The sequence below is a fragment of the Nicotiana tabacum genome, chromosome 18 (assembly GCF_000715075.1).
Source record: "Nicotiana tabacum cultivar K326 chromosome 18, ASM71507v2, whole genome shotgun sequence".
NCBI classification, from domain to species: Eukaryota; Viridiplantae; Streptophyta; class Magnoliopsida; order Solanales; family Solanaceae; genus Nicotiana; species Nicotiana tabacum.
The window spans coordinates 103,665,040-103,674,569 of NC_134097.1; positions in this window are offsets into that span (position 1 = coordinate 103,665,040).

Sequence of the window (9,530 nt, forward strand, 5' to 3'; positions counted from 1 at the left end):
CAGCTCATTACTAAGTTGATATTTTACATTGTCTTCTTCATCAAACCTCTTCAAGATGTCTTGAAACTTCATCATTCTTCTTGGATCTATTGGACCTTGTTGAAGTAGTAAAAATTATCACCTTTTGCTTTGCGATTCTCATTGGAAACTGCAGAATAAAAACCTCCTCATTCACTGTACTATCCTCATTCATCTTACTATCTCAACTTTTATTCCTTGTGTGTGCCTTCTTCTTCTTTTCACCATGCATGGGAGAGAGGTCTCCATCCCTAAAAATATTCTCCATACATATTGCAATAATTTCATCATCATCCTTATCAATACCTTATCTAATCTCATAATTTTCTATTCCATTTGCTATTGATCGTACAACAATTCCCTACCACGTACATGCTTCTTTGCAACCATTCCAATAGGTTTAACTTCAGAGGCTTGGAATTGAGTAGTGATCTTGAAGTTACTACAGGAAACTTGCAGCTCTTATGCCTTTGGTTTTGTACCAATCGAGAGTGTATTAATCCTTAAGTTTGGAGTCTCTAAAGCATCCAAAAACCCCTATAATGAGCTGAAATTAGCATACCTTAATTGAAGCCACAAAAACAGGCATGTGAGAGGTTAACTCGCTCGTAGGAGGAGAAGAAACCTGCTCTTCTTTATCACATCTAGTTGTTCCTTAGAAATTGAGACCATGCCTTTCTTTACATGTTGATCATTTCCTATAGACATTAATTGCTCCTTTGAATCACCATCTTTTTCACCAAGAAGCTCCATTGCCTAAGAAGAGATCTCTTGTGCCGAGGTATTCGAAATGACCATGGGTGGTTTGATCATTGGATTGGCATTCATCATCATAGCGGCTTGTGTTTCTTTTCTAATTCTAGCTACTTTCGGATTGTCAATATGAAGTGCTTGTGAAGCTGCATTTACCCCTTGTCCTTTAATATTTGCAAGAACATTGATAGGGTTAGGAGAAGGAACATCATTCGGAGGAATTTTTGGTGCACCTGGAATGTGTATTGAAGTTTTTGCTACCTGTTGTACTTTGCTAGTGTTTGGAAAACCATTTTTACTGGAAACCATTTCCAATCATCCTCATTGCTGGTTTCCTTCTTCTTAACCATATTTCTAGAATTGATCAAATTAAAGCACCTGAATCATCAAAATTTTTAGAAATAATTGTATATGTTAGTACCTTGGCTGCACCTTCAGGTTGATGAGTAAACTAGTCATATAATGTGATCATATTGTCTAATTGTTGCACATTTACCTGATTCTTCACCATGACCCTAGCTTCTATATTTGTGTCATGATCCAAAATCCCATCTTTAGAATCGTAATGGAACTTATTCTTTAAAACTAGATAAGCAAATCACTTACAACAGAATAAACCAATAATACATGATATTATGAAACAAAGTTTAATATAAATGCGAAAATAAAGGTGATACAAGCAAACTCGGCAATAATCATAATAAATTCCCAAGACTAGGTAGTAGATAATCATGAACTCTAACTGAATACATAGAATTAACTCAAAATACAATATTGTTCAAACAGAGAATTGACAGTATAAATAAGAAAAGGACTCCAAGGGACTACAACAGTCAAAGCAACTCTACCTTGTATCCTCATGATCAAAAGAGCTCTCACTGCCTAGACCTGCTATCTACAATACCTGGATCTGCACAAAAATATGCAGAAGTGTAGTATGAGCACACCAACGGTCGGTACTCAATAAGTATCAAGACTAACCTTGGTAGAACAGTGACGAGGTTCAAGTCAAGACACTTGATCCACGTCCAATTCGCACTCAATAGTGAGTGAAAACGGTCATTGGATGAATATTACCCAACAAGAGTCGGGGTTCATTTCCACAGGGAGTTACTATAGGTGTTAGGAGTATACACTTGACGAAAGCGAATGAAATAACTAAATTGCACTCCCAACAAAAGGTTTTGATTTCTAATTCTAATTTTACTCTAGCAATTATAAGCTAAGAAAAGAAACTAGAAGCGAATGAGTGTTTTTGGTATTTTCCAAACAGTTAAAAAGCCTAGGGATACGACCGTAACCCAGGTGTTCGCCTAATGTGTTAAATACGTTAACACTTATTTTGTTGATTGAGGTGTATTGTAGCTTTCAAATCTACATTAGTCACTCAATACCTCTTGGCTAAAGAGTGATTTTGTCCAATTTGGCTTTCTCAAACCCAAATTGGTATCAAACAAAATAGTTGATATGAGCTCAAGTCGGGTTCTTGCTATCTCTAGTTTGAACCCTTTAATAAAGCTAATTGATCACGTCCAGATATGCCTTATAAAAAGTACTAAGCGGTCGTTGCAAATATAATCCGGTTTACAAGTCCGGAGTCGAATCTCATAGAGAACTAAAGCTTAGCTATAGTTGTTCAATATTACCAAGAAGACAAGCTTGAACAATTCCTAACTTATAGATATTAAGATTCTTGTGTTTAACTAATTACCAAAAAAATTAAAATAGTGAATTAACAACTAAAGATACTAAGGGTTAGAGACAAGATTTAGGAGGTCTAGAGTTATGATTTTCCCTATTATTAGAATCCTTCTCGCTATGGTTTCTATAAATTCGCCTAAGTATTCTCTACCGATCATGAGCGCTCTGACTGTCGTAACTGTGACGACCCGACCTGTCGTCATGTGAGTTACCGCCCCATTTCCCCCATTTTATGCTTCTTCATGTTTCGTTATCGGTATTCGGTGTGTTAGAGTTAAATCGGATTGGTTTTAATAAGAAATAAGACACTTAGTCTCTTTTAAGAAGGCTTAAGTTGGAAAAGTCAACCGGATGTTGACTTATGGGTTAGAGGGTTCGGATGTGAGTTTCGATGGTTCGGTTAGCTTCGGGAGGTGATTTGTGACTTAGAAGAGTGATCGGAAGTGGTTTTGGAGGTACGATGTAGAATTAGGCTTGAATTGGCGAAGTTAGTATTTTGGCGAATTCCGGTTGATAGGTGAGATTTTGATCCGAGGGTCGGAATGGAATTCCGAGAGTTTCTGTAGCTTCGTTATGTCATTTTGGACTTGTCTGCAAAATTTGAGTTCATTCGAACGTGGTTTGGTTGGATTTTTGATCAAAAAAATGGAATTTGGAAGTTCTTGAGATTCATAGGCTTGAATTCGATGTGATTTGATGATTTTTGGTGTTAGTCGAGGTGTTTTGATGATTGGAATGAGGTTGAATAATGTTTAGGATGCGTTGGTGCTTTTGGTTGAGGCCTCGGGGGCCTCGGGTGTGTTTCGGGTGAGTTTTGAGCGAGTACGGACACCCCGGAACTTAGAAAATGGAGGGGGCAGCAGTTGTGGCGCGGACCACGCTCTTTTTTGCACTGGGCGCGCCGGCCTAGCGCTGACCGCGTCAAAGTGGCCGCAGTCACTCAAGACTACAGGTTTCTAGTCCTACTTCAGAAGCTCATATCGTTTGATTCACAAGGAATTTTGAGGTGATTCAAAAACAAAAGTTGTATCTCTTTGTGTCTAGTTTCCGGAAAGGTAAAGATATTGCAATTTGGATATCTGTAGTGAAAGTTATGGCCAAAATACTAAAGCCTGTCCCTGCAGAGCAAGGCCTGCGCAGCCGCGGACGTTCTGCGCGGACCCCACTGATTTTGCGCGGACCGCGGTCATTTTTGTGCGGTCAGCGGTGTTGGAATCCGAGAGGTACTCTATAAATACGAGGGTTTGGGTTTTATTTGATATTTTGACCTAGAGAGCTCGGATTTTGGCGATTGTTTGAAGGTTTTTCAAGAAATTGGTCGGGGTAAGTGATTCTAACTCAAATTTGGTTCAGAGTACATGAATCTATCACTGAATTCATCATTTAATTCGTGATTTGAGATGAAATTTGGGAAGAAAATTGTGGAACCTTTCAAAAATGTAAAATGATGGTTTGAAGGACCAAATGGTATCTGAATTGGATAATTTTGGTATGGTTAGACTCGTGAGGGTACGAGGATTCTGAAAATGTAAATTTTACCCGATTACGAGACGTGGACCCCGGGCTTGGGTTTTTGCTCATTTCGAGATTTTTTATATTTTTCGAATGTTTTCGCTTGGGCTTTGTTCCCTTAGCATATTGTGACGTATTCGTTCTGATTTTGGATAGATTCGACGCGCGTGAAGGCCAATTCAAGGGGCAAAGGCATCGTGATCTAGAGAATTAGTCAGTTCGAGGTGAGTAATGATTTTAAATGATGTCCTGAGTGTTTGAAACTCCGGATTTGCACAACGTAGTGCTATACTAAGTTGAGATACACGCGATGTGACGAGTGTGAGGTTCAATGTTATGGGGATTGGGACTTGGTCCATCCCGAATGATATTTTACTACATTTTTGATTGAGACATATACTTTATTGTTGTGAATTGGGCTTGTTGTCATGCTTGGGGCCTTGTGCCGACCTGTAGAACCCTTAGGGGATTTTTGACTGGTTTTCCTCACTTACTTTGTTAAAGAATTTATATCCTCAGTCATGTTTCCAACTGATTAAGAATGATATGAACCAGATTTTTGAAATGTTAAATATAAATAGAAAGAGATATGATGGCTGAGATCCCGACCGCACATTGTGCCCGAGAGGCTGTGATTTTAAATGACTGAGAGGGGTCGAGGACCCACTAGTGAGGATATTTTATATGATATGGATCTAGTAAGGATATTTTATATGATATGGATCGGGCTGCGCGCCGCAACAGATATATATATTATACATATTATGGATCGGGCTGCACGCCGCATCAATTACTTATATGGATCGGGCTGCACGCCGCAGCAATTATATAGCGTTTGGGCTAAAGGAGCCCCTCCGGAGTCTGCACACCCCCAGTGAGCGCAGTCGACTATTATTATTATGGATCGGACTGTACGCTACAGTGATATGCGGATCGGTCTACACGCCACAGCGGTATATATGTATATATTTTGATTCGGTTATCGTGAGAAGTATATGAATTGACAACTGAGGATAAGAACGAATAAATGAACTGAACTGCTTGAGGAGCTGATTTATACTGATTATATATGTTTTACCTGGTTTAAAGAATTTCACATGATTTCCTTACCCACAAAGGTTTAAATAATTTTACTGTTTTGATATAGAACTGCTTAGTGCCTTTACGTGATTTCATACTGTCAGCCATTATTTATTGTTATTACTCATGGAGTCAGAGTACTCACATTACTCTCTGCACCATGTGTGCAGATTCAGGTATAGCAGAGTCCGCACCTGAGCGCTGATTCCTTCCAGGCTTGGTAGTGATTTGGAGTTACAAGGTAGTTGTTGACGTCCGCAGCCCCTTGTCTCTCTTATCCTCTATCATTTATGTTTTCTTCAGACTGTTGTATCGGATCCCGTACTTTGTAGACCTATAGTAGATTCTGTAGTAGCTCATGACTTGTGACACCCCGGTTTGGGCTGTGTCGGGATGGTTCATGCTGTTATTATCGTTAAATTCCGCAATTTATGAACATTATATTATATGTTATTACTGTTTATGATGATTAATTGTTTAAAAGAGGTATTCTGTTTTGGTCTGGTGGCCTTGTCTCCACGAGAGGCGCCATCACGACCGGGTTCGGGGATTGGGTCGTGACAAGTTGGTATCAGAGCCTAGGTTACTAAGTCTCACATGTCATGAGCAGGTTTAGTAGAGTCTCGCGGATTGGTACGGAGACGTTTGTATTTATCCTCGAGAGGCTGCAGAACCCTTAGGAAAACTTCACATTTTTGAATTCTAATCGTGCGTCCTTGATTCAACTTGAAAAGTAACTCTTGAAATTCCTTCTACGTGTTCGTACGCGTGCATGGGCACTCAGTATTAGATGTGCCTTGATGGCTTATGAATCCCCGATCGAGAAGCGAGATATAATCCCTGTGAGTTTATGGTGGGCCAGTCTGGAGGACTTGAGGTTGGATCTTTGCCTATGGCGGGAGCACCGAGGTGCTGATTGTGTGAACAAGTGTTTTTGAATTTATATGTTCGGTAGTGTCCCTGTTAGAGGAAATGATGGTTGTGACTATGTGATAAGTATGTTAGTACTGCGAGGCGTATCTATATGATTTGGAAGCGACGAGGAGGTCTGCTGAATGATGGAAGAACTAATAGATGCTTGAAGTCCATCGCGATTCAAGTTATAGCCCGAGTTTTGGGCATGTGAAGAATCTTTTTATCTCTCCTATTTTGAGTGAAGTAAATTTCATGTTACAGTATGAGTTTAGACTCAGGAAGATTAAGTGATTGTGTAATGTATATGGTAGTGGAAGGTATACAAAAAAATAAATATTAACTAAAGGTAAAACTAGTGGGTAATTGTCTTATGAGGGGAATCTATTTGTCATACTAGTTAGATAAGTCTGGGAGCTGAGATCGCTTCTGTAAATGTATTATGACGAAATTGTTGAGTCAAGGAAACCACCTTGAGGGTCGAAAACATTAAAGAAAGAATATGTTCTTACTCGGTTGAATAGCCCAATAACGGAGGATTGAAAGGTATTTTCTATGTGTTATGATTCAAATAGGTGCAACGCATGTCCATGTATCAATTTTGATAATATAATACGTGTAATATTGAGATTAATGTTGTTAATATACATTGTGATGCTTTGTCAAGTTGTGGACGTGTTGTTAGGATTGTTTTGGTGATTCTCTGGCAGGTGGATAGGCCCAATTACAAAGGAAACTCTGCCGAATTTTTTGAAAAATTTGGGAATTAGTAAAAAAAAAATGTCGCCTAAAGAGTGGGCTTAACTGTTGTGTGAGTGAATACAAAAATTGCAGAAGAGTTAAAATTTCCGATGATTTGTGTTTCCACAAGCTTACAGAGGATTTGAGTTTAACCTCACTATGGTATTTAGGCAACAATGAGGTATATGCGTTATGAGTATAGTGTGTTGTGATCTATGGCTTCGAGCCAAGTTGGGGAGCTTGCTATTGGTTAGCAGATTGTGCGGTTATGTACTATGTTAGTTCCGATTTGATGAATGCTGGTGAATCAGTTCTGGTTGTGGAAATTGGGCCGAGAATGGCAAGAGTGAAGGAAAGTTTTTGACAAGATGTCATGAGCTCGGATGAGCAGGAGATAAGTTTCGATGTTTACGGTAAGTTGGTATTGTCTTCAGCATCACCTAAGATCGGTGTTTTGTAAAAAGGGTTTTGCGTCCTGGTTAATGATTCTTGATCGCTCTTCAGCGATAGTGCGACCGGTGGTTTGGAGGTACGCTCCAGATATTGTTGTGGTAGGTTGTGGGAGTGTGTCCCACGGGAAGATTATATAAGTGTGGCATGTGATCACTTGATTGATTAAAGGTGTAAACCAAGTATGAAGTTTGTGATGGTGTCGTTAAATTGAAGATTCATGCCTGGAGGGCACTTGGCATATTGGGTTGTGAACTGGGGAGGATTACTCCGATTGTGATGGTTGTTCTTGTGTGTTATGAGAAAAATGGGAGTTATTATGGACCTTTGAAAGGTTATCAGACTAGTTCATTGTGATCAGAATCAGCTTGAAGTCGGTGGATAGATTTAATGTGAATAATGGCTCTATATCATGCCAGATGTGTGCATTTTAGTAACGCGGTCCTCATGGAGGAGTAGTTAGGTTGATGTTTCATTGCCAGATATTTCGCGTAGTGATGCATTGCGCCGTGTGAGTTGTGAGACGGCTTGAGAAATTGCTATGTGTTGAGAATCCGCGTAGGAATGACGTTATATGAGCATCTTGGCTCTTGAAATTCAGATTGTACATCGCACCTCAGTTGCGCTTGAGTTTTGTAGCTTATAACGCTATATGTCCCTTAGAGATATTATTATGCACTTAGCATGCTTACGACCGATACTCAGTATTTTGTTGTAATGAGCAAATTTGGCTCGATGTGCATCTCCTTATGTGAGATCTATGTGTTGATCGGGTGGCACGCCGCCATAGGTATGTTATCTGGATCGGGTTGCACGCCGCAATAGTGTGATGTTGAGTATAGTTTTCTATATGCTATTTCGTATGCCTTGCTTCCTGTTTTCTAAGGAAAGTCCGTATTAGTGCATGGGATTGGTTATTCCTTCCAGAGTTCGTTTTCTTTTTTGTATCGCATTCGAATTGGTAGCTTATTGGCATATTAGGGCATCATATGCGGATTTTGATTATGTTTGGGGTGGCTTATTGTCTGAGCAGTTCGTAATGGGTGAGACGAGATCATTGAATTTGAGATCAGTGCAATCTAAGTATATGAAGTAAATTAAGGGGCTAAGACCTTTGTTTGGTTCATAATGAGGTGATAGTTCTTGCCATAAGTATAGACCCAATGAATTGTTGATTCGGTGGTGTTATGAATTTATACAGATCTCATCCGTCGCGTCGGTATTGTAAGAATTTGAACAAGACCTATGTATGTCATGCAGAGCATGGGATGTGTAATGATTTTTCTTCTAGATGGGATCAATGGAAGTTCTTGACTAGTTGAGTACGTAAACGTTCATGGTTCGGAAGGGAGGTGAAGTCCTCATGTTACCTTAGGATGATATGGTATATGCGATATATTGTGAAGGATTGAGATTTGCGTGTGTAAGGTTATGGTTCAGTTCTTTATGGAAATTCATAACATTCTTAGGCAGTACTTGCAACTTTAGGTGATTAGAGAAATGAGCTTCAGATGATTAGGGTGAATGATCTTCAGATGATTAAGGAAATTGTATTTCTAATCATAGGGATTTGTAGAGGGTATATGTTTCAGAAAAAGGCCAATGCGATTAAGTTGATGGCACTTCAATAGTATTGCGACACTTTAAGGCTGGATCGACTGCTGATATTCGAGTTGCTTGTATGGCACATGGAAATTTTAGAGTATTTATCGTGGGATGATTGGGTATTAAAGGTGTGCATGTATTCTCACGGTGGAAACTGGAATCAGGTATGATGATTTGTGTGCCATATGGAGTTGGAGACTGGGTGTTCTCATGTACAGGCTAGGTTGTGGTGGTGGATCATGTGTATTTGGCGCCGTTTAGCGGCAATGGGATTTGGAGGCTCGAGTGGATCTTTGTTTGCTGGTATGTTAGATTTATGATGTGATGTCAGAATTCAGACTGGTTGTCTTAGTGTTGAGTGATTATGAACTATTGCACTACGGGCAATACCGAAAATGCCACGGGTTGAGTGATGAAGTGCGTTGGATTATGTTCTAGCAGAGTGGTTTATATTTCAAAGAACCAGCGGACGGTTGGGAAGGATTGCTTTCTTAATTGGGCATTCGTGATGGATGTCAGTGCAAAGGTTGCTATCATTAATTCAGTTCCGGTGTTGAGGGACTTTTCGAATGCGTTTCGTGTGGCTAGGCATGTCGCCGGGCGAGGTTGTTGATTTCGGTATTAATTTAGTGCCGGGCACCGGATCGTCTGGCTCTGATAGGAGTTGTAGTAGTGGAAGTCGAGCGGGATGAGTAATTGGGTGTTGCTCGGTGAATAACATACCGGTTATGTTCTATCAGGTTTGCGTGGTGTGTGTT